This window comes from Theropithecus gelada, chromosome 6, assembly GCF_003255815.1.
Source record: "Theropithecus gelada isolate Dixy chromosome 6, Tgel_1.0, whole genome shotgun sequence".
Lineage (NCBI taxonomy): Eukaryota > Metazoa > Chordata > Mammalia > Primates > Cercopithecidae > Theropithecus > Theropithecus gelada.
Window position 1 is genome coordinate 54,238,365 of NC_037673.1, and position 25,002 is coordinate 54,263,366.

The 25,002-nt window shown below is 43.9% G+C and overlaps 1 pseudogene across 1 annotated transcript in view; it reads right to left on the minus strand.

Annotated features, from left to right (window-relative positions):
* Nucleotides 1–7,996: 7,996 nt before the first annotated feature.
* The window catches only part of LOC112627005, a 52,979-nt pseudogene continuing 35,973 nt past the window's right edge, over nt 7,997–25,002 (minus strand). The window contains exon 2 of the transcript XR_003120006.1: nt 7,997–9,914. The product of XR_003120006.1 is annotated as a pre-rRNA-processing protein TSR1 homolog pseudogene (transcript). The remainder of the gene's footprint in view (nt 9,915–25,002) is intronic.

The window sequence follows — 25,002 nt, forward strand, 5'->3', positions numbered from 1 at the left end:
AATTTCCTAGGGTGTACTAGAGGTTTCATGGTAGCTCTGCTGTCTATAGTAAGAATCATAGTCTATAGTAAGAATTATAGTAAGGACCATTGACTTTTAGGTTTTCCTCACTCCATTTGTGGAGAGAGGCAGCATCAGGATCAATAACTGTTGTTGAGGAACTTTCCCATTGAGGATAATTCTTCAGTTTGCTTTGAGAAATGCACATACTCTCTTTTATGAACAAATGCTAGTTGTGGCAGGCTATGATTGCTAAAAATCAGGGGTGGTTGATTTAATCTGATTACAGAGACAAAAGCGTGTGGAGCCAGGAAGAGAAGCAAAATATGTGGGAAGATAAAGAGTCTAAAAAAGAGATAAAGAAAGAACCTTCAGAGCCTGAGCAGGTGGCCACATATGACCCCTGGTGCTGCCTGAGTGTATCTGAGATAAAGATCCCTGTAGGCAGGCCTTGTGTTTACTACTCTCCCTGCTGGTGGGTGGAAACAGACTGCCTGGTGGGGTAGAAGTGGTGCTATGATTTGGGTGTGGTTTGTCCCCACCATACTCAGGTTAAAATGCAATTACCAATGTAATGGTGTTGGGAGGTGGGACCCTTGAAAGGTAATTGGGTCATTCAGAGGGATTAACATCTTCCTTGCAAGATTGCATTAGTTCTCGTGGAGATGGTTTCATTGTCAAGAAGAGTTGGTTGTAATAAAGCAGATTGGCCTCCTCCTTTGTCCCCTCTCTTGTGCCTGTGCCTGCTGCTGCTCTCACATGTGCTCCCACCATGTGATGACTTCTGCCACGTTATGACCAAAGCACGAGGCCCTCACAATAAGCTGAACAGGTGCAGCTCCCTGATTTTGGACTTCCCAGCCTCCAGAACTATAATGAGTACGTTTATTTTTTAAATAACTTACTCAGGCTGGGTACAGTGGCTCATGCCTGTAATCCCAACACTTTGGGAGGCTGAGGTAGGAGGATTGCTGGAACCCAGGAGTTTGAGACCAGTCTGGGCAACATAGTGAGACCATGTCTCTGCAAAAAATGAAAAAAAAAATAACCAAGTGTGGTGGTGCACATCTGTGGTTTCTGCTACTTGGGAGGCTGAGGAGGGAGGATTGCTTGAGCCTGGGAGGTTGAGGCTGCAGTGATCATGCCACTGTACCCCAGCCTAGGCCACAGAGTGAGACACTGTCTCAAAAAAAGAATTACCTAGTCTCAGATATTTCTGTTATAGCAACAGAAAATAGGCTAAGATGGGGGTAAAATAGGTAAAGTCTTTTTTGGCACTTGCTGGTCTTTTTTGGTGGGTTCATCTATCCTCTATTGCCCCAGTGTTCTGATATTTGGGGTCCCTCCTTTCTGGTAAGCTGGTAAGTGATTGGACAGTATAGTGTTAATGACTGAAGAACATTTCTATTTAATTTAGCTAAGTTCAACAAATTACTGGTTAGCTGCCATATGCCAGGCATCTCTAGCCACTGGAAGTAAAAAAAGAAATGCAACACAGTCTCTATTGCTTTCATTCTAATGGGAGATGCAAGGCACTATGGCAGGGGCAGGCAGAGGACAAGAATGAATAAGTAAGTTGACCATGAACTTTTTAATCAAAATTGAGAAATTTTAGAAAGTGAAAGAGAAAGCTAAAAAATTATAGTGGATCAATGGAAAGGAAGATGCACGGTCACTCTATCTTTTCAGGGCCTATGAGAGCAATGAGAAGGGGCTATTCAGTACAGCTCGGCCTAGCCAGTAGGTTGTGGGTGGGGGCTTAGAGCAGAAATGTAGAGCACTACTTAGTGGATATTGTGCTTGAGTTGAGTCTTGGGCCTGAACTTATGCATTTTAAAGCAAGACCCCCTGAAAAGAAGCATTGTTTTCCCCAGATGACTCTACTGGTGGAATTTAAGGTGTTATGATCCCTGGGAGAGCAAAAGGAGAAAATTTCCAAATCGTACTACTTTGAGTGATGAGTGATAGACCTCATGTTCTTAATAAACATTTATCATGTGTACAGGGAGCAAAAATCACTTGGTAGTTCACGATTCCTCATTTCAGAAAAATGGAAGTTCAGTTGATTCACTCAGAACTCTTAGAAAAAAAAGAGAAGCAATTTACTCATTCCTCCTCAACCCTGTCATGCCTCTCTAACATTCTCTCTCTATCTGTCTCTCTCTTTTAGTACACAAAGTCAGTAAAGCTGATCTTTGAACCAAGGTTGTAAAATGATCAGTCCCAGGTTGGAAACAACTAATCTCATTGTAATATTTAGACAAAGCTAAAATCTTTGCATTAGAGCTCAACGGTATCTCCTTGAAGTCTGTATTTCGTTACCTAGTCTCTGCCCCAAGCTTTCCCTTCATTGCTAAGTTTCTTTCCTAATTACCTTGCCTGCATTTACTTTCTCACCTGCTGAGAACATATTCTCACAGTAGCATAATTGCATAGCTGTGGCTTATATTTTGCTACTACCTTGGGTACTGTTTGCTGCAAGTAAGGACATTTACAATCCCTGAGAGATGTTGAAACAGTCCCAAAATAACAGACATGCAAACGCTTTGCCTGATTAGCTGCTACTTATTAAAACATGGTTTAAGGGCTGAGTTGCCAATTTTATGTTTCCATAAAGTACTGCATGGTCTTGAATAATGAGGCAAATTGCAGAATACTGATGTTTATGAGCGGTCAAATCTGGGTTTCCAGAGGCACAGACCATGACTTCTTACTTGTAGTTTCAATAGTTTCAAGTTAATACAAACTTTTTGCATTATGTATTTTTAACCTCTTTTGCTCTTATAAGGATTGGGCTCTATTTGTTTTCTTTGTTGTGTTGTATCTTAGTCTGCTACTGTCTTTGACCTTGTTGATGTTGCTGGGTACAAGCAAAATGGAAAAGGCTTAAAGTTTTCCTTTCAGAGGTTTTGCATAAAAGCCCGGTGTTTGGCTATTACAGGTTGAATTGTGTCCTTGAAAAGGATACATTGAAGACTTGGCCCCCAGAACCTCAGAATGTGACCTTATTTGGAAACAGGTTGACTGAAAGTGTAATTAGTTAAGACGTAATACTGGAGTGGACAGGGCTCCTTATCCAATATGACTGGTGTCCTTATATGAAGCTGGTTATGTGAAGACACAGACACACAGGGAGAATGCCATGAAGATGGGAGACGGTGCAACTACAAGCCAAGGAATGCCGAAGACTGCTGGCAACCACCGGAAGAAGCTAGGAAGAGACAAGCAAGGATTTCCCTCCAGGTTTCAGAAAGAGTATGGCCCTGCCAACACCATCCTCTGAGACTTCTAGCCCCCAGAACTGTGAGAAAATACATTTCTTTGTTTAAAGTCACCCAGTTTATGGTACTCTGTTCCTGCAGCCCTAGGAATCTAATGGCTAATGAAGTCTGGGCCCGTGGTTCCCTCCTCTGGATGCCTCTTTCACAGAAATGGTTCCAGGTGACCCGGGTGGTGTACAGCAGTCCTTGCTTATCTGCAGTTTCACTTTTCACAGTTTAAGTTAACCTATGGTCAACAGCAGTCTAAAAATATTAAAGGGAATAACTCCCAAAATAAGCAATTCAAATAAGTTTTAAAATTCTGAATGGAGTGCTGAAATCCGGCACTGTGCCCACTGAGTCCTGCGGGGGACATGAATCATACCTTTGTGCAGTGTGTCAACGCTGCCTCTGTTCCTTGTCAGTTAGCCACCTAGGAGCCATCTCGGTTATCAGATCGACTGCCACGGTTTCAGAGCGCTTGTGTTCAAGTCACCCTTATTTTACTTCATAATGACCTCAAAGCACAGGAACAGTGATGCTGGCATAGTGTTTTAATTGTTCTGTGTTACTATTGTTACTCTGCCTAATATATAAATTAAACTTTCTCATAGGTGTATTATATATGTACTGTATAGAATAAAACATAGCATTTATAGGGCTTGGTATGATTTGTGGTTTCAGGCATCCACTGGGATTCTTAGAATGTGTCCCCTGCAGATAAGAGAGGACTAGTATAATATGAGCAGACAGCAACAGGGCTGGACAGGAAGGTGGACAGCTACCCTTCACTTATGCGGATCCATCTGCCTGGTAGTTCGGAGCCTCCTGTAGTGGTGACTGTTCTGCTCAGTAGCTTTTCCTTCCCCCTTCTTTTTGGTTTCAGCCCCTTTAATGATGAGTGTGGGGATAAGCAGGGTGCTCAGGACCCTGGCCTGGCTAATGGATGGGTTGCATCCCCTGCCAGCAGTGGCGCGGAACTCAAACAGAGCCCAAATGGTTCTTTCTGGAATGGATGGAGAGGCATTGGGAGAGAAAGCTCTTTCTTCCCACTGGTGCTGCTAAGCTGGGACGGCAGGCAGCCAGGCATATGTTTTTCTGAAGTGGAGAGGGCTTGCCTGCGGTGACTGTGTCATGGAAGCCTCATGCTTCCGAGTCTCTGGGTCTCATTCCCAGGTCCCAGCTCCTGCAGTTCTGACCTTCATCTTGTGAACTACTCCAGGAATCCTCCCAGCTATAAGATTCACTGCATTTCATTTCTACTTAGTTAGAATTTCTTCTTGTGATAAAGACTATTTTTTTTTTTTTTTTGCTTCCGTCTCACTTGTAATTCCCTCTCTTAGAATATTGAGCAGTAGTTATTCGGTTTACATGCAGTTGGATCCCACTACACCATGAGTTTCTTGAGAATAAGGCCTGCATTATTTTTTTTTGTTACTTCTTAGTGACATGCCTGGATTATGTCTGGGCACTCCAGTTTTTTTGGGGAGGGTGATTGGCTGCCAAAATGATCAAATGAATAATAGGCAAGATCTACTGGGATCACAGAATGTTTAAGTGGTAAAGGAATGTACAGTTGTTCCTAATCTAGTGGCTTTCAAAGTTTAGGTGCAGAATCCTTTCCTCAAGTGGAGTGTTAGGTGGAAGCCCACATGGAGAGCACAGGGCGTAGAGTTGCTCTGGTTGGGGTCAGGTGGCGGCCCAGGGGGCTGCCAGAGCTCTCCTCATTTCCTCAGCATGGCCTCTGTGAGGCTTTTAGAGTTTGCTGGGGGCCATTGTTTTATCCTCATTGAGCTACAGTTTTCCACCTCCAATCCCTGCTGCCCTCTCCTCATTTCCTCAGCATGGCCTCTGTGGAGGCTTTTGGAGTTTGCCGGGGGCCACATTTATCCTCATTGAGCTGCAGTTGTCCCTCTCCAATCCTGGCTTCCTTTCCTTAAAAAGTGGTTGTGAGAAATCATAAGTTGATGCTACTGCACCACAGCTACTTTCTGTCTCTCTGTCTCTCTCTCTCTCTCTCTCTCTCACACACACACACACACACCCCTCTTTAGGATCCTGGTAAAAATAATGATGAGTGTGATATGTAATGCTAAAAGTCTCAAAGAATGATCGATGAATTTCACAGTAGCTTTTGGACTTTTGGGAATAGGATCAGCTCAAAGGATCCAAATTTAACCAAAGTTTTAGTGAGAGAATCTCTTTTCTGAATTATGACACCTTTTCCAAACCATGCTTAATTCTTAATTCTACTTTCCCAACTACCACCTACCATCAACAGAACATTCCATGTCCTGTCATAAACCACTGCCCTGTCATCAAGGCACCAGGCTGGTGCTATTTTTCTTTATTATTATCAGTTTTTTTTTATTGTGGTAAAAACACGTAAGTTAAAATTTACCATCTTAACCATTTCTGAATGTATAGTTCAGTAGTGTTCGTTTCATTCGTATTGTCATGCAACCAATCTCTAGAACTCTTCTCATCTTGCAAAACTGGGAACTCTGTGGCCATTAAACAACAACTCCCCACATCCCTCTTCCCTCAGCTCCTGGGAACCACCCTTCTATTCTTGTCTCTCTGAATTTGAATACTCTAGGGACCTTATGTAAGTGGAATCACACAGTATTTGTCATTTTCTGCCTGGCTTATTTTACTTAGAATAATGTCTTCAAGGTTCATCTATATTGTAGCATGTGACACGATTTCTTTACTATTTATTTATTTATTTATTTATTTCCAGACAGGGCCTTGCTTTTTTTTCCAGGCTGGAATGCAGTGGCATGATCACAGCTCATGCAACCTCCATCTCTCAGGCTTAAGCCATCCTCCCAACTCAGTCCTCCGAGTAGCTGGGACTACAGATGTGTGCCACCATGCTTGATTAATTTTTTAATTTTTTGTAGTGACAAGGTCTCACTATATTGACCAGACCGGTCTCGAACTCCTGGGATCAAGCGATCCTCCTGCCTTGGCTTCCCAAAGTGTTGGGATTACAGACGTGAGCCACCATGACTGGCCTCCCTCCTTTTTAAGGCTGATGGGACAGAAAGCTTTTAAAGAATCTAGGCAGGAGACCACGTTGGGGGCACATAAAGAACACTTATACTGAATACTCACTGGATGATTTTAATTTTTCTGGTAATGTCTTTTTTTTTTTTTTGAGACAGAATCTTGCTCTGTTGCCCAGGCTGGAGTGCAGTGGCACGATCTCTGCTCACTACAAGCTCCACCTCCTGGGTTCATGCCATTCTCCTGCCTCAGCCTCCTGAATAGCTGGGACTAAAGGCGCCTGCCACCGTGCCCGGCTAACTTTTTGTATTTTTAGTGAGACTCTGGTAATGTCTTTTAAATATTTGTGTTTTCTAGTTTCAATGTCAGATTCCCTGTGGACATGGATGAAAGAAGAGACCAATCTGAGGATGCTTTGAGAGTACCTGAATGTTCTACAAACTGTCCTGTCCTTCCTGGCCTTCATAAAAAGAATGTTGTTTTTAACTTTGAGTAGTGGTTCTCAATGCAGGTGAGTGGGTGGAGGGTGGTTTTCTCCCCTCCCCAGAGGACATTTGGCAATGTCTGTAGGCAGTTTTGATTGTCAGGACTTGTGGGAGGGTGCAACTGGCATTTAATGGGTAGAGGTCAGGTTGCTGCTAAGCATCCTGCAATGCACTGGACGGCCCACAACAAAGCATGACTCAGTCCTGTGGTGATAGTGCTGAGCTTGAGAAACCTGATGCGGAAACAGCAACTCAAGAAGGTCATGCCGCGTATGGAGGGTTTGCCAATGGGGGACTTCCAACCATTACACAGAGCGATGATTTGCCTCTTTAAGAAGGCCTGGCATATATTGAAATAGAACAACCTCCATCTACGTCAAAAGCTCAAAGTTGATACAAAACATCACATCAACAGTGGCTTTCTTATCTAAACACCATTTGTCAAAACAGAAAGCCCTTCAAACAGCTCACATTCAAGGAGTGCAGCCTCTGCCCTGCTCTGGGAGCTTCAACCCGGGATATTTCATGTTAACATAAACAGGATAAGCCTTTTCAGCTGCAGCGCTGTTTACCGGGAACCTGCTGGAATAAACTAGGTTGTTAAGTTTAATTTACTGAGCAGCAGTAATCACCGTAGTTCTTCCATTTGTTGAGAAACAACAAACGCGTGGGCACATCTGACAGAATCTGGATTTGCCAAATGGTGAGGGTGACTTTGGAGTGCTATCCCAGCAGATGAGGAACGTAAGGATGACGGGCTCCCTCCCTCAGAGGAAAGAATCAACTTAAAAGCAAAAGAAGCAAGCCTCACTGCCCTCCCTGCTCTGAGGAAAGAATGGAAACGCATTCTGGAAACACATTGCTGTCAAAGCCAAACATCAGCAAGTCAGTGACTAAGTTGAAAAGGAAATGTGGTCAAAGGGTACAAAGTTTCAACGACACTGGAGGAATATCCTTTAGTGATCTATTGTACAACACGGTGAGCACAGTTATTAATAATACATTGTGTTTATGCATTTATTTTTATTTCAGTAAGATTTAATAGCTTTTTGGATTACGTAGTAGAAAAACTTCCATACTTAGCTGAGACATTTTATTAAGGCCAAAAATAATGTCTCACAAAATGGCGCAGCAGACTGACAGGCTGACGCAGAAAATCAACTTTGCCCAGTCACAACTTGTGACTCCTATCCCTGGAGTGCTGACTGGCACCAGTAAGACAGAATCTCTTTAAATCCATTACTCCATGCCCACCTGAGGTACTGTTGAAGAAATCTCACTTTTCACTCAAGATGCCGGTTCTGGTACACTTGGATCATAAGTCCATTTGGTGAAAACTCGTTTGTAGAGGTTCATCAGTTCTGCATTCTGAGATTTTAGCTTCCCATCAAAGCTGCACTTCATGTGGCCATGGGTACCTAAAGGCTCCTGGATGTGTCCTCTGCGGCCCCACTTTGTTTTCAATTTCACCGGTTTAAAACACTGCACATCCTTTCTATTGAAGAACATACCACTGCCATCTTAGTACAAATTTTGAAAGGATGACCACTCAGGACAACTCTCTTAATGACCATTCTGTTTGGATCCACCAACAAAAGATGGCCTGTAGCAATGAGATTGTGCATTCCATTGTTTTCCTGCTTGAAAAGCGGCAAAGATGAATGAGGAAAAGTGATTGGCAGATATACCGTCACCGCCAGGGCCATGTCAGCGTGCTGAGAGAATAAAGGTGAGGCTTGGCAGTGCCTGGATCGACAGTGGAATATGAGTTCCGCCTTAGCTTTCACAGAGTCAGTGCTGCCAGGGGCATGCCTCACTACCATATTCAATACTGACATCTTCTGTTCATAAGGTAGTGAAGAAAATGCAGTCAAGGGTGTTCCTTGCCTGAAGCACTCAACCCCTGAGACAAGGACTTCAAAGACATGAAGTGTGACATACCAGCCAAAATCAGCTCCTTCAACCTCTTTTACTTCAATCTCTTTAAAGATGCTTTTCCTACTAGTAGTAAAGTTCTGCAACTGAAATATTCAAGCATAATCTTGAGGAAGATTTTTCCTTAGGTTCCCATGGAGATGTCCGGAAGCTCTTGAGGCCTTTGTATTTCTGAAATTGAATTCTGGCAGCCGCATAACGGGGGGTGTCCACTTTATCTGGAAACATCTCTTCCAGTCTTTCTTGTTTACATTTCTCCAACGTTTTTGCCTCAGCTTCTTCATCCACTTTCTCATCATAGAGATCATCATGCACAGACTCCCTTGTAGTCATAGTTTCACATTCCTTCTCTTCTTCATCTTCACACTTTCTTCCTGAGATTCCTCCTCCACAAAATCCTCATGTTCTATATCATCATATTCTTTACCACTTTAGAAACTCCCTTCAAGAAATCCTTTGTCTCACTCAACTCCTCCTCATTGGGCCAGGTTTACTCCCCCTGCCTTGGATCTGGGATAACCTGTTTGTCAGGATTCCTGTCTAGCAGGGTCTGCCTTCATTAGGACTTTAAGGTCTTCTTCCATATCATCGACAGTATCCATGGCACAAATCTCTATTGCCATGTCTGGGTCCTTTTGGGATTTAATTACTCTAGGATTTAAAGGGAAAGGGTCCATGGGGGCATCTATGTGTTTCATCTGGAAATCACCACGTCCAGTGATATGCAGCAACCTATTTACATTCAGAGTCTGCCCACAAACATAGCCTGAAATTTCCAAGGTGCCCACCAAGTTATTCTCTTCACTAGAAACAAAATCAGCAGTATGGTCAAATAGGTAGGCCTGCTGATCTCAAAAAGCAAGATGCCGTTGCTTCTGGTTAGCCAACTGCCTAACCAGCATCCCTGTCTCCTGTTGAGTGTCTAACGAGAGGAGTTTGTCATCCAGAAAGTGCTTCTCCACTGCTTTACTTAGCTTCTTTCTGGCATCTATTTGTTTCTTCAGTGGGAGACCAGATAATCCCTGGACAGCTAGTGCTAATGAGGAGGGCCATCCTTGCTTCCCAGCTGTCTCTTCTCTGCCAGAACCGCCTCCTTCTTCTGCTTTTGGAGCTGGCTGGCAGGATGCCTCTGGTCTACTCTGCTGAGTTCTTTTCTCACCTTCTTGCTTAGGGTGTTCAGTGCTAGACAGCCCTTGCCATCCTGCTGTGCAGATCCCCAACCCTGATGCCACCCACTTTTATGAGCTTTATTCTGCGGCTTGAGTGGGCTGGAGTAGTGGGCTGCTATGCTACAGCTCACGTGTACAGAGTCAGCCCATTGTATTTATTTTATTTTATTCTTTAATTTTATTTTTTGTAAAGTCAGGGTCACACTATGTTGTCCAGGCTGGTCTTGAACTCCTGGACTCAAGTGATCGTCCCACCTTGGCCTCCCAAAGTGCTGGGATTACAGACATGAGCCACCACGCCCAGCCAATAATGTATTGCATATTCCAAAATTGCTAAAATAGAGTTTTAATGTTCTCATCACAAAAAAATGGTAAATTAGTGAGGCAATGCATATGTTAACCAGTTAGATTTAATCCTTCTATAACATATGCATAGATCAAAACATCACATTGCCTCCTTTTCCACTGTATAGCAGAGGGATGGCACAGATACTTTGAAGGGAGCAAATAATACACAACAAACACACCAACAAATGAGTGGAAAACATTGTACTCCATAAATATATACAATAAAATAATTAAAAATTAAAGAATAAAATGTGGAAGATTTGGATATTGTTTTTCTTTCCAGAGTTAAAATAATACCCTTTAATAAAATTTGTGCAAGCTTTTTTTTTTGTGTGTGTGTGTTTGCCATGTTAGAATTCCCATACAGAAGATCAGGGAAAGAATGAACGTTCTTAGCAGTAAGAGGAAATATAGTCTAGCCCAGCAGCATTCGGAGATCCAGTACTCTCTCGTGTACCACCAATCGAGTGGATGCATCTTTTTTTGATAACCATAACTATCCCTCAGTGCCAAAATTTACTGTTTTGTCTAATCTCTGGCCAGCCCAGTTGAGCTAGAGAAAGGTTGTGTTTAAGTGCAGTAAATACCTCACAGAGAAACAAGTGAGTTTTCATCCAGGTGGTTCCCCTTTCAGGTGCAACTTAATTTCCTCCCGTTTTTTGCTCCATTGACATAGTATAGTTATCATTGGTCCTCAGTGCAGTGGTTAGCAGTTCAGACTCTAGATTAGACTAGCAAAGTTTGAATCCCAGCTCTGCTGGTTACTAGCTGAGTGCCTTTAGGCAAGCTACTAAACCTTTTTGTGTGTCTTGTTCCTCACCTTTAAAACAAGAATCACAATGCTTGTACCTATCTCATATAGTTGTGCTGACTTAAGTGATTTAATATTTGTAAAGCACATGGAATAGTTTAGGTGAATGGTGAATACTATATTTGGTAAATAAATAAAAATAACACCTACTATCTTAAACTGGTATCTCTAAATTCACACATTAGACTGCAACTAAACAGACTTGGAGTCTGGAGCTAAATTGTAACAGGGAACAGGTATCCTAAAAACGAACACGAATTTACCAAACAGCCCTCAGTGTCCCCGGGGCTGATTTTTAACTGCTATTGCAAAGCATTCCACCCTCCCAGGGCCTGTAGATGCTGAGGGTATATGGCGGCCTGGAAAAAGTGTCGACTGGTTTTCATAAGCTCGGCACTGACTGATCATCTACTTTCTTATCCGTTGGGTAGGTGCTAACTGTAAGTTGAGTAAAATAGAAGTTTTACGGGAGCAGGGGGCTGGGACGTCAGAGAACAAGCCCTGCACTCCCTCTGACATGGAGGTGATAACAGCAATTCAGTCAGGAGGTGACAGTCTGGACCAAGGGTGTGGTTAAAATGGCACAGGAGGGACAGAATCGGGAGCAGGTATAAGCTGCAGGCCAGGACTGTCCTTAGGGGCAGTAATAATGGGAGAGACCAACCCAACAGCCCCATTCAGTGATGAAAGTTGACATGGGCATGGCCAAGGAGGGAAAAGACCAGCACCTCTGTCTCAGCCCTGGCAGTGGCTCATCCACCTGCTCTCCCTGGAGCCTCCTTTTCCACTGTGTGGCAGAGGGATGGCACAGATACTTTGAAGGGAGCAAATAATACACGACCAACACACAAACAAATGATTGGAAAACAATTCTACACAGCAGTTCTTGCCTACTCCCTTGAGGCCTGACAAAGTTCAATCAAAATCAGAATTAAAGAATGCCCGTACTGTCCACCACAAGCAGGGGCTCATGGGCTTTGGAATCCAGGAGAGAGAGAGGACTCGGGAACGTCAAACACGTTGCTGACTGCAGAAGTTTCACTTTTTCACTCTACTGTTTTCCTTAAAATTTCCCATGGACGGTATTCTTGGTTTTTGGGGTGGAAGAGAGAGAGGGAGAAGGGAAACAGGAAGGAAATATTTCAAGGGGGAACAAAGTTGAATTAAGACTGGAGGTTGAAGGCTGGTGATTAATGCCCCATCTCTTACTTCTCTCCTTCCATTAATGTCTAAGGGGAAGCAACAGAAAAGGTCGGTTCTGAGTAGGGGAAGCAAAGGCTGAGCGGTCACACTGCTCTCATCAGATTTAGTGAGATTTTTGCCCAGCTGTTTGCTGAAAGAAAAGCAGGAAAATGAAGAACCAGAGGGCGCAGGCAGGACCACTCTGTCTTGAATGGTCTCATTCCTCATTCTCAAAGAGAATCTTTCAGGCGTTAGCTCTTCCTTGAGAATTTCTGTGGCTCAGAAAACTGCCCTTTGAAGCCCAGGATGACCACTTTTTTTTAACGTTTATTTTTTGAGATGGAGTCTAGCTCTGTCGCCCAGCAGGCTAGAGTGAAGTGGCACCATCTCGGCTCATAGCAAACTCTGCCTCTTGGTTTCAAGCAATTCTCCTGCCTCAGCCTCCCAAGTAGCTGGAACTACAGGCATGTATCACCACGCCCGACTAATTTTTGCATTTTTAGTAGAGACGGGGTTTCACCATGTTGGCCAGACTGGTCTTAAACTCCTGACCTCAGGTGATCCGCCTGCCTTGGCCTCCCAAAGTGCTGGGATTACAGGCGTGAGCCACCATGCCTGGCCATTTTTTTTTTGGAAAGACCTATCTGTGATCCTCCCACTGGCTGCCCCAGGCAGGGCTGTCAGCTTTGTTGTCAGGATGTTTTATGTTGGACACTGTTATAGGTTGAGTTGTGTCCCCTACAATTTATGTGTTGAGGTCCTAACCGTTAGCAGCAGTGAATGTAACCTTATTTGAAAATAGGATTTTTGCAGATGTTATTAGTTAAGGTGGGCCCTCATCTGCCGCGACTGGTATCCTTAAAAAAGGGGGGGATTTGGGCCGGGTGTGGTGACTCACGTCTGTAATCCCAGCACTATGGGAGGCTGAGGTGGGCAGATCACGAGGTCAGGAGATCGAGACCATCCTGGCTAAGATGGTGAAACCCTATCTCTACTAAAAATACAAAAAAAAATTAGCCAGGCGCGGTGGTGGGTGCCTGTAGTCCCAGCTACTCAGGAGGCTGAGGCAGGAGAATGGCACGAACCTGGGAGGTGGAGCTTGCAGTGAACCGAGATTGCGCTACTGCAGCCTGGGCGACAGAGCAAGACTCTGTCTCAAAAAAAAAAAAAAGGGGGACAGGGGGAGGTGAAATTTGGATGCAGACACATGCACCCAGGGAGAATGCCACGTTCAGATGAAGGCAGGGATGAGGGCAATGCTTCTACAAGCCAAGAGATACTGAGGATTGCCAACACACCAGCAGAAGCTAGGAGAGAGAACACATTCTTCCTCACCGCATTCTAACCTCCAGAACTCCAGAACTATGAAACAGGGAATGCCTGCTATTTTAACCCACCACTTTGTGGTACTTTGTTATAGCAGCCATAGCAAACTAATACAGGCACCAACTTGAAGGTTTGGACTTACTGGAAATAAACTTTTCCATGGCAGGTGGATCTACTCCACATTGTCCCTCAGCCTTGTATTTGACTTTTGCCAGTAATGGCTTGTACAATGACCCTTGGTGTGCTTCTGCTCCGGATCCCCCTATATCTCTCTGGTGGAAAATTTCCTAGCTGCTCCAGGCTGTGTGGGGGGGATCAAGAATGGAGTTCTTTGTTTAGAGTTTGCGTGGTGTACATAAATAACGAGCATATGGGGAATTTTCAAGCCAGAGGCATTTCAGAACTAGGCAAGGGAAGAGAGGTTTCATTTGTTAAAGACGTTTCCTGTTAAAATTCATCACAAGCTTCTCTACATCCTCCCTTTCCAGTGTCCTGCCCCCTCCCCACACACCCCAAATATGTAAGAGACTTTCTTAGCAGCGTAGGCCCAACAGGATGTTGTGAGAATGAATAAGAAAAAACTAATACATCAAACCAGATGAATGGAAAAAGCTCTGTTTCTTTTTGTGCATATAACTTCAGAACTGTAAAAAGGAAACGAGTAAGAGAATTTCTCATAAGTGAACATGCTGTTAAGTGTGTCTAAATTGTTTATGCAAAGGGTTGCCTTCAGAAAATCACCCTAGTTGTTCCTTTTAGTTATAGGGACATGCACTGAAATTCTACCTTCAGGATTTTAATGGAGACTTCTTGTGTTAGTAGCTTATGTGCCTAGCTGCCGCAGGCTGTAAAGTAGGGGGGTCAAGTTTCAGGTGTAAGAGCTGGTCTACTCCAAGGCAGTCCACCCAGAAAGCAGGAGGTGGGCCTGGCCCTGGGGAATAATTTTGGATTCTCTGAACGCAGGGTGCCCCACTTAGTTACTGCTATTTCCTATTATCCTGTGGATGCTTGACAGCAACCACATCTATTGGCTCTGTAAAAGCCCTTTTAAATAAAAATATTTCATTAGCTGCCAGGGAATTGGTGAGGCAAGCTGTGTAAAAGGCAGCTCCATTTGCTTGGGTCTGGGAAGGAGGTTGACTCCTGGTTAGCACAAGCATCCCAGTTTCACACCCCATTAACAAGGTGTCAGTTGGATTTCTCCCTTTTAACCCAAACCACAGCCCTGGGGAAGCTGGCCAGCCTTCCAGTTGCTTCTGGTGCAGATATTCATGGTTTCATGGTCTGACTTAGTTGAAGTGATTTCTTGCAACGGTTTCAGAAGAGGCGCGTCCACATTCAAATGTAACCATAGGAACATATGGCAATGATAAATGTTCATCATACAAGGATTGCCTCGTATTTTGAATTATGGTGCTTTCTGGACAAACCTCCTGAAGATCAATATGTATAATTGGTGATTTGCAGTAATGTTAGGAAATCAAATAGAAAAAGTAACAAAAAATAACAAAAAGTAACAAAAGAGTAATAATTCCTACTCTTAAAAATATTTGTTAAATGGTAAGGTGCAAGAGAGAATACAGAATATAAAGCATAAAACCGAAGGAAGTCAGATTAGGGTACAATTTATTGAAGAGCTACAATGAGCCAGGAAATGAACTAAGTTCTTTATTGTGTATCCTTATCTTGGGAGGTGAGAGAGAGGGGTGGGGGGTGAGGGAGAGAGAGGAATATGAATAGATCCATTTGGTGAATTTATCCTGAATTATTGAAGAAGGGTAATTTATAAGAGTGTCATGTAGGAGTTTGAGGGGCAACAGAAGAGAGGTAATTATGTATCCCCAAACCCTAAACCCAACAATCACATTTTTCTGATTTACAGAAGGGTCTAATCCCTGAGTAATGTTTTTAAGATCAAGGTCCAAACTCTGGCTTTGGAATAATTGGCCTGTTGCCTGGAGTCAGGGCTTTGGCTTTTAGAGACAAAAACAGTAATCAAAAACAGCTTTCAGAAAGATGTCACTCTACTCCAAGCCTACTACAGTGACTTGCACATAGTATGACCTGAAATAAGAGTTTGTGTAATGGATGAACAGAGGATTTTATATTGAAATGCTGTTTGTAGCAGACAATTCCTGTACTTCTTTTTCCACTTGAAGATGATGAAGAAAGACTTGTCTGAATTGCAATAAGAGAAAATAGGTTAGAATTCCCAGCTGCAAGCAGAAAGAAATCTTGGTAAGAGCTTCAGGAGGGTTAATGAAGTTCTTTCTGGAGTATCTATGGCAACAGAAAGGCTAAACATAGCCCTATGTACTATGTAGAAGAATAGGGTAGATTTTTTTCTTTTTTTTCTTTTTTGAGACAGAGTTTCACTCTTGTTGCCCATGCTGGAGTGCAATGGCACAATCTCGGCTCACTGCAACCTCTGCATCCCAGGTTCAAGTGGTTTTCCTGTCTCAGCCTCCCCAGTAGCTGGGATTACAGGCATGCACCACCACGCCCAGCTAATTTTTTGTATTTTTAGTAGAGATGGTGTTTCACCATGTTACCCAGGCTGGTCTTGAACTCCTGACCTCAGGTGATCCACCCACCTCGGCCTCCCAAAGTGCTGGGATTACCAGCGTGAGCCACTGCACCTGGCCAGATCTTTAAAATCTGCTCCTTACCCCTTTCCTGTGTGCCTTTTCATTTACTACTTTGTGGGAGACATAGTCACCTAGAATTATACTAAATCTCCTGAAATGATGGAACTCTTTCTTTTGGTCAAGATGCTCAGTCTTTTTGAGGACACAAGTATCACGCAGCTGATGTTGCCTGACCCATGTTATGGTATAAAAGGGATGCATATCAGTTAGGGATTGGTTTAGCTGAGAATGAAGGCAAACCCCAAATAAAATGGCATAAACAAAATAGAAATTGAAGAAGTTCAGAGGAAAGTATCCTGTTCATGATATTGTCAGGAGCCACCTTTTTCATCTTGTGGCTTCTCTACCTCACAGCCCAAGGTGGTTGCTTGAGCTCCAGCCATCATGTCTACATTCTAGCAAGGAGGAAAGAAAGACACATTTCATTTTTTGAGACACGGCCTTGCTCTGTTACCCAGGCTGGAGTCTCGTGCCATAATCACGACTCACAGCAGTCTTGACCTCTCCTGGGCTCAGGTGACCTCTCACCTCAGCCTCCCGAGTAGCTGGGACTACAGGCATGTGCCACCACGCCTAGCTAATTTTCATATTTTTAGTATCGATGGGTTTTGACATGTTGCCCAGGCTGGTCTTGAACTCCTGAGCTCAAGCAATCTGCCTGTCTTGGCTTCCCAAAGTGCTGGGATTATAGGTGTGAGCCACCACGCCCAGCCATATTCTATTCTTACAAGGACACTTCCTAGAAGTTGCAAGAAGTACCTTTGCTTTTATAGCATTGGCTAAAACTTACACATAGACATCCCACTTTCAGGGAAGGCTAGTAATGTGGTCTCTATTTTGGACATTAAGCACTAGTGAAATACAAGGGATTCTATTATGAAGAAAGCAGAGGAATTGGGTTAGAAGGGGACAACTTGCAGTCTCTACCATGAAAGTAAAATGGGCATCTGAGAGGTTTAATGACAAGGCTTGTCACCCTGGCCATGAAAACACTACTTTCCTTTCTAACTGTTCATTGTTAGCTTCTCGTTTGAGAGTAGGCACCAAAGGGAATCACTCTACACTCACCTTGGTTTTTCTCTCAGTTTTAACTTGCTTTTGAAATCTTGACAGTAGGAACATCTTGGCAAACCCTGAAGGTGTTCACTGGACTCTTGGAGGCAGCCCAGGTTCCCAGGAGAAGAGCACTACTTTCAAACTCTAATGGAAAAATGCACTGTGAGGCAGTAGGTCTGGACTAGGGCCTGAAATTCTACATTTCTAACAAGGTCCCTAGTGACGCAGTGCTGCACTGCACAGACCATGTTTTCAGTGCAAAGGTTTAGAGAACGTTCTCTATGGCTATCTGAGTCCCAGTTTGTAGTAGGATATTCAGGAAAGGATAGCGTAATTGCCCAATGAGTTCTTCTTGCCTGCTGTACAAATAGAGTCTATTCACTGAGACAGTGCTATTTCAGTAGAGAAAGAGCTTACTAAATGCAGAGCTAGCCAAGCCAGAACGATGGGAGTCTGTTACTCAGAACAGCTTCCCTAAAAGGTCAGAGGCTAGGGTTTTTCAAAGACAGTTTGGCAGGAAGAGGGGTAGGGAATGGAAAATGCTGATTGGTTGGGGATTATAGGGGTGGGAAAATGGTCCTCTTGCACTGAGTCAGCTTCTGGGTGGAGGCCTCAGGACCAGTTGAGTCATGACTCACCAGTCCAGGTAGAGTCAACTGGTCACTAGAATGCAAAGGTCTGAAAGAAAATATCAAAAGACCCATCTTAGGTAACACTCTAGTGATGTTATCTATAGGGGCAATTAGGGAAGTTACAAATCTTGTGACCTCTTCGAACGATGGCTGGTTATTGTTTAAGTATGCCCACTTTTAGCAGAGTTCTGGCCCCTCCCATAATTCTAATCTTGTGGCCTTCCTTTAGTTTTACACAGGCAGTTTCCGTTCCCAACAAGAAGGGGATAGTTTTGGGAACAGCTATTGTCATCCTTGCTTTAAGGTAAATTATAAACTAAATTCCTTCCAAAGTTAGCTTGGCCTATTGTCCAGGAATGAACAAGGACAGCCTGGAGGTTAGAAGCAAGATGGAGTCAGCTATGTCAGATTTCTCTTACCATCATAATTTTGCAAAGGTGGTTTCAATGGGGGTGGTAGTGACCAGTATATCTGTTAGTGGTTTTCATATACTACTGTTCATAAGAATGCCCTTATGGAGCTTGGTAAAATACAGACTTCTGGGATCTTGACAATCGCTTTCAATGTGACAGGTATACAGTATACAGGTATACAGTAACAGATATCTGATTTTTATAACAGGCACTCTGAGTTACTTCTGATAAAAGTGGTCAAGGAGCAGCATTTTGAGAAATATTGGTAGTCTGTGTGGGTGAGGGTCTTGACCTCTCGGATCATAAGTTTACAGAGATCCTAGTGTTCTGGGAAATGTGAGTTTTAGATAGTCTGGTTTAATTTATTAAAGGAGACACATATTGCTAATCTTCGTGGCCCAGGAAAATTTTATCAAAGGTACATTTTCCTCCATTTTGGAGTTAAGGGTTTTGTTCTTGCAGGAAGTTTGAGGGTGTCTTGGTCAGCTCAGCTGCCATAACAGAAGGCCATATATGCAGTGGTTTAGATAATAGACATGTATTTCTCACAACTCTGAAGAGTGGAGATCTGAGATCAGGGTGCCAGCATGGTTGGATTTTGGCAAGGGCTCTCTTCCTGGCTTGCAGATAGTCTCCTTCTATAGCCACCTTCTTGCTACGTTCCCACATGGCAGAGAGACAGTGAGCTCCCATCTCTTTCTCTTCTTATAAGGACATTAACCCCATGAGAATTTCATCCTCATGACCTCATCTAAACCAAATGGCCTCCCAAAGGCTCCATGTGAAATACTGTCACACTAAGGGTTAGGGCTTCAACATACGACTTTTTGGGGAACCCAAGCATTCAATCCGTAACAGGAGATTCTGCATCACTAAGAATGGCACTGGCTGATTAACAAGAGGTTTGGTGTGGATAGAGGTGGATGTGAGGGCAGGGGCAGGGGAGAATCAGAAAAGGGAAGAAGGAGAAAGGGTGGGGCAGAAGCTGATCTCTAGAGGGCATTGATGCATTCAGTCATGGTGCTGGCCATTGTAGAGGTGTTACTTCATTTAACATGGTAGAGGTAGTGGGGAGTGTTTCATTTTACCTTAGACATTTGTTTTAATATTCTGTTTGCACATATTAAATATTTAATCTACAAAAGGGTTGGAGGAAAGAAATCGCTTTTCTGATGACCGAGTACCAGGACTCCTTTTTGCCTCTTCATCTTCATACCATGTACACTGCCTGAAAGGTGTTCCTCCCTCCCTTCCTCCTGCCTCCTTCCCATTCCCAGATCCACATTTCCAGTTCGGTCTTTGAATCCCATTCCCAGATCCACATCTCCAGCTCGGTCTTTGAATCCTCTGTACCTATAAGGGACTAGTTCAAGTGCTAGGTAGATATCTCTGTCACCCTTTTCAGGAGTCCCAGATCATAGTCCCTTCCATGGATTCAATCCTTCATTCATGTGGATTAAGTTTCCCACATTTCTGCAATCAGCCTGGGATTCAGGTCAAACCCCAAATACCAGTAATCCCAAACCAAGCAGCGACGGTGTTCTGAGATTGAAGAGTTGGTGGATGATTCATTCTCGTTTGATTGCTTCTCCAGTGCACTCAATAGCTTCAGGCCTTGTTTCCCAGGAGATTACTATTCCACCTCTGAGGAGAGAAAAATGTGGTGGCCCTAGGGGTTCATTTCTTTTGATCTTTCAGTAAATTAGCAGACAGCTGGCTCAGTGGGCCTGCATTAGGTTGATTAAAGAACAGGCTGATTCCAGCCCTGGGCTCCAGAGGCTCCATTTCCAATAAGGACACTTCCTTGACAAGAGAGCACCCAGTATTATAGCTATATAGATATTTCCTGTGCTTGTCCCCAAAAATGTTTGGAACTTGATGCTGGTGAGCTCTATTCTACCTATCAATGTATTGCGTTGATCAGGGTGTAGATTCCAGTCTGGGTCTGAAGACCTGAGAACAAAGAGCGGCAAAGGCAGAGAATATCAATATTCAATATTCAAGCTCAAGCAGTCAGACAGAGAGTGAATGGGACCTTCCTCTGCCTTTTTCTTCTGTTTGGTCCCTCTACAGATGGCATCATGCCCACCCACATTGGGGAGGGCCATCTGCTTTCTTATTCCACCAATTCAAATGCTCATCTCTTCCAGAAACACCCTCATAGACACACTAAGAAATAATGTTGAATCAGGCTGGGTGTGGTGGCTCATGCTTGTAATTCTGACACTATAGGAGGCCAAGGTGGGTTGATCATTTGAGGTCAGGAGTTTGAGACCAGCCTGGCCAACATGGCAAAACCCTGTTTCTACTAAAAATATAAAAATTAACCAGGTGTGGTGGAGCATGCCTGTAGTCCCAGCTACTTGAGTGGCTGAGCCAGAAGAATCGCTTAAACCTGGGAGGTGGAGGTTGCAGCGAGCCCAGATTGTGCCACTGCACTCCAGACTGGGCAACAGAGCGAGACTTCATCTAAAAAAAATAAAGTTTAACCAGCAATCTGGGCATTCCATGGCCCAGGCACGATGACACATAAAATTAATCATCACATGTATTGTATATATATTTAAAATGTCTGTATACTAATATGCCTTGGCATCTTAAAAAATGTTTCCAGCTGGGCACGGTGGCTTATGCCTATAATCCCAGCACTTTGGGAGGCCAAGGTGGGTGGATCATGAGGTCAGGAGTTTGAGACCAGCCTGGCCAACATGGTGAAACCCCATCTCTACTAAAAATCCAAAGATTAGCTGGAAGTGGTGGCACACACCTGTAATCTCAGTTACTCAGGAGACTGAGGCAGGAGAATTGCTTGAACCCAGGAAGCGGAGGTTGCAGTGAGCCAAGATTGTGCCACTGCACTCTAACCTGGGCAACAGAGCAAGACTCTGTCTCGAAAAGCAAAGAAACCCCCCCAAAACAAAAACCTGTTTCCATCTCAGGATAGGCTGTCCCTCCCACTGCTGGCCAATTCTGGGATACAGCAAAGGGCTCATCTGGGAGCATGCCCTAGGTATTCAAATTGCCCAATCCAGGGCCTCATCTCCTCTATCAGGTCCATGCACCCCAGGAAGCAATATTCCTCTGCCTTAATCATCCCAGGGCCAGGTACCGGGCAACTAGGGACACACTTATAGCTTTCAGCTTGCTGAAATTATTCAAACTAGCCAATCCTAGTTTGTCTTTCCTACGGAAACTTCAATAAAGACTCTAGCATAAACCATTTACTTGCTTCTATCTTCTGCTTCCTGACCACCCGGGTGTCTTTCCTCGTGGCCCTGAGTGGCCTGTTGTAGCTCCTGTCTCTAGGACCTGTATAATACACTTTGTTTTCTTGACACTCACCTCTGTCTCCTCTTGTGGTGGGCACCTGGCTGAACATTTCATAAAAGAATGCAAAACAGTTGACCATGGGCTTGGGACTTACATATGCCTGGCCGAAGCTTTTGGGATAATGAGGGCTCAGGGAACTCTGTGCCCTGTGCTACTTCTCTGCTTGTCATCTTCCCCCTTCCACAAAGCCTATTTTCTATCTGTATCATGAGGCATAAATGATGTATGTCTATGACTTCTTTGTAAAACAGTTTCCAAGTTTTGGTTATTAACCACTCCTGCATTTGAGGATCAAGTGACCTCTGTGGTGACAGATCATGGGATTAGTAACAAATGGTTGGACCATTGCTTTCTTCCCACTTAATAAATATTCCATGAGTAATTGAATCCTGTTGAATTAGTTGGGCCATAAAGGCTTCTTCCTCCTTTGCTAGAAATGCAGCCAGAGTTGTGCTTTAAAAGACACGTGCACACGTGCTTACACTGAACAAATTCCCTGGCAGAAAGAAAGTGGTGGAGGAGTTAGAAAGGCAGAGAAAAGCAGAAGGCAGCACCAGAGGAAGGATGTACGTGAAAGCTTCAGTACATTATACAAATGAAATGGTGATATTCCCCAGTAGAAGGAGACAATGCTGTTTGGGGCTTCATACATCCTGTTTCTTCTTGTGGTTAAATTGAAAGAAATTAATGATGTTGGGAAGGAGGGAAAGCTGAAGGAAGACCAGAGCCTGATGCCTTGGGGTAATGATGCTGCCTCCGTCTGTGCCTTTTTAATGTTGAAAGGAGCCACCCCTTCTGCCTAATGGAGAAACATACCCAGTTTCCATGCAGCTTAGAATAGCTGGGGTTGAAGAGAAGGTGCAGGGTTTTCCTTTTTTTGGCTCAGTGCCTTTTTAGTTAGTTCCACCAACTCAGCTGGGGGACACTGGAGATAGAAGTGTGACTGCTGTTCCCCATCCATAGGGGCAGGCCACATGGGCAGACTACCTGACATTTGTATCCTGCTTCCCTGCAGGGTGAGGCAGTCTCATGAACAGAATCCCCCGAGCTGAAGCAGGGGAAGGGCTCTGGAGAAAGAGGGCCTGGGTGCAGATCCTGCCCATTTAGTGATCCCAAGACCTTGGGCAAATTTCGCTATCAACTTACCAGGGAGAATTTCCAGTGCTGAGGATACGGTGGTGAACAAAGGAACTTTGGTTCTTGTGGGGAAACAGTCTAAGAATAAGTAGCAAGAAAAGAAAAGAATAGCAAATTTTAATAAAGATTTCAAAGGACACACTGAGGGGCTGAAAGAGTGATGCTGGGGTGGGCTGGGAAGAGGACCAAGTCAGATATACTTCCTACATTCCGGGCACTCATGTCCTACTGGGAGTGAGACACACACATACATACACACCTGCACACATGGTGGAATGCTGCAAAGAAAGCAAACAAGGGCCTAAGAGAGGAAAAGGCAGGGGATGCAGGTGGATGAATCCACTTCAGGTGAGTTGGTCAGGGGAGGCCTCTAGGAGGTGACCATCGAGCTGATAGAAGATGAGAAGGCTGCCCTTCAACAACAGGAGCAGAGCATTCAATCTGAGAACCAAGAACAGCCTATGCAAAGGGACTGAGGAGGGAATGAGCTGGGAGCACCCAAGGAAGCGAAGGAGGCTCAGTGCAGCTGGAGCCTGTGAAACAGGATGTCCGAGGAGAAGCTGAAGCCAGGAGCCAGGTTGGAGTCCCCTCACATGAAGTTGTGTGGGCTCTGATGGGGACTTTAGAGTCTCTTCTAAGTGCAGAAGAAAGCACTTTAGGCAGGAAAGTGATCTAATCTAGTTTATTTTAAAAGACATTCATGCTTGCTGTTCTTCTTAAACCTCTGTATAGTGAGAATAGTCATAGTACCTACTTCAGAGGGTTGTGTGAGGGTTAAGTGAGGCCTGAATATAATGCACTTGGCCCAGTGTCCAGCACACAGCAAGTTCAGGGCACATTACCTATTATTGGTATTCATTTACATGCAAAGCTGGCTTCAAAGCCATTGAGCCCTCCTTATTCTAACTTTGGCTGTTCTTGCCATAGCCACTTGGAGCTGCCTTACAAGGTGAGGTCAGATCGTGTTTGTGTGTCTGTGTCTCTCTACCTACCTGCCTGCCTACTTCTATCTCAGTCATCTTTATATACAACTGGAGTAGCCAGAGGTAGGGTTAAGATTTTTCTCAGAACACAAATTTGGATCTAATCCAACAGTCAGACAAATGGGCAGTCAAGTTCCCAGGTCCTTGCTGTTGTTATCATTTTCATCCAGGGGCTATGAAATACATACTTTGGTCATAACATTCATGCCAGGCCACCATAGAATACTAAACTTTAAGCTAAAACTATCAATGTTGGACATTTTCTTCCACCTCTTTTTTGTTCTCTACCCTGCTGTCTGTGCTGGGGTTGACCTCCAGGGACCACATCCCTTCTGACTGCTGGATGATGTGACCAAATGCAGGAGACTGGAGGACAGACTGACTGAGAGGTCAGGATATGTATTCCTTCTGCTTCCTCCCTATTCAGCCACCTTCCTCTGCCAAAAGCCACAGCCACTGTTGTGGTGAACTCCTCTACATTGCTGGTTTCTCTGGGTCCAGGTGACCTCTCTTTCCTCTTAGATCTTCAGGTCAGGGATTGTAGCAATTTTCTGCTGTTTCTAGCCCAGAGGTGCTTGCTGGTTTCCCTCGATCCTGCCCACACTTTGACAAATAGTCTCTTTATTGAAATTATTTTAAATCACCCCTTTCTGTGTGTGACATCTATTTCCTACTGGGACCCAACCCATAAACTCTCTAAGATCAAATGTTTTAAAAATGTACCCTGGTTATTAGGGCAATAACCAGCTAAATGGAGGTATATTTTAACATTCATAATATTTTAGTGTTTCTAAGATGTGCCCCCCACACACGTATTTTAGCGCCTCTGAAATCAGGATGAGATTTGCAAATGGTGATGTTTTACTCTTGCTACTGGCTTGGCATCTGTGGGTGTTTTCTTCTGCATGTGTGAACTTGGTCATTCATTGCTGGTCATGGAGTCCTCATTTTAATGGAGTTATGTTTGTTGTTGGTACTACTCACTGGTGTTTAAAGTATTTCAGTAGGTTTACAATATGATTCAGCTCTGGAATGAAGTCATTATGTACACAGAGGCAAGAAACAGAGCAGCGAAGCTTAATTTTGATGTCAGTGAAGCAAATATCCGTCTTGGCAGAATGGAGGAAATTCCATATTTTTAAAGGGTTTTATGGGACTTGAAAAAGGAAGATACTGATAAGTAGTTGGAACTGTGTTATATGTGTTACTGAGATATGTGCAAAAGGATTGCCTATAATAGGATGAGCAATGTGACTAAAGGAAGTAGGAATTCCC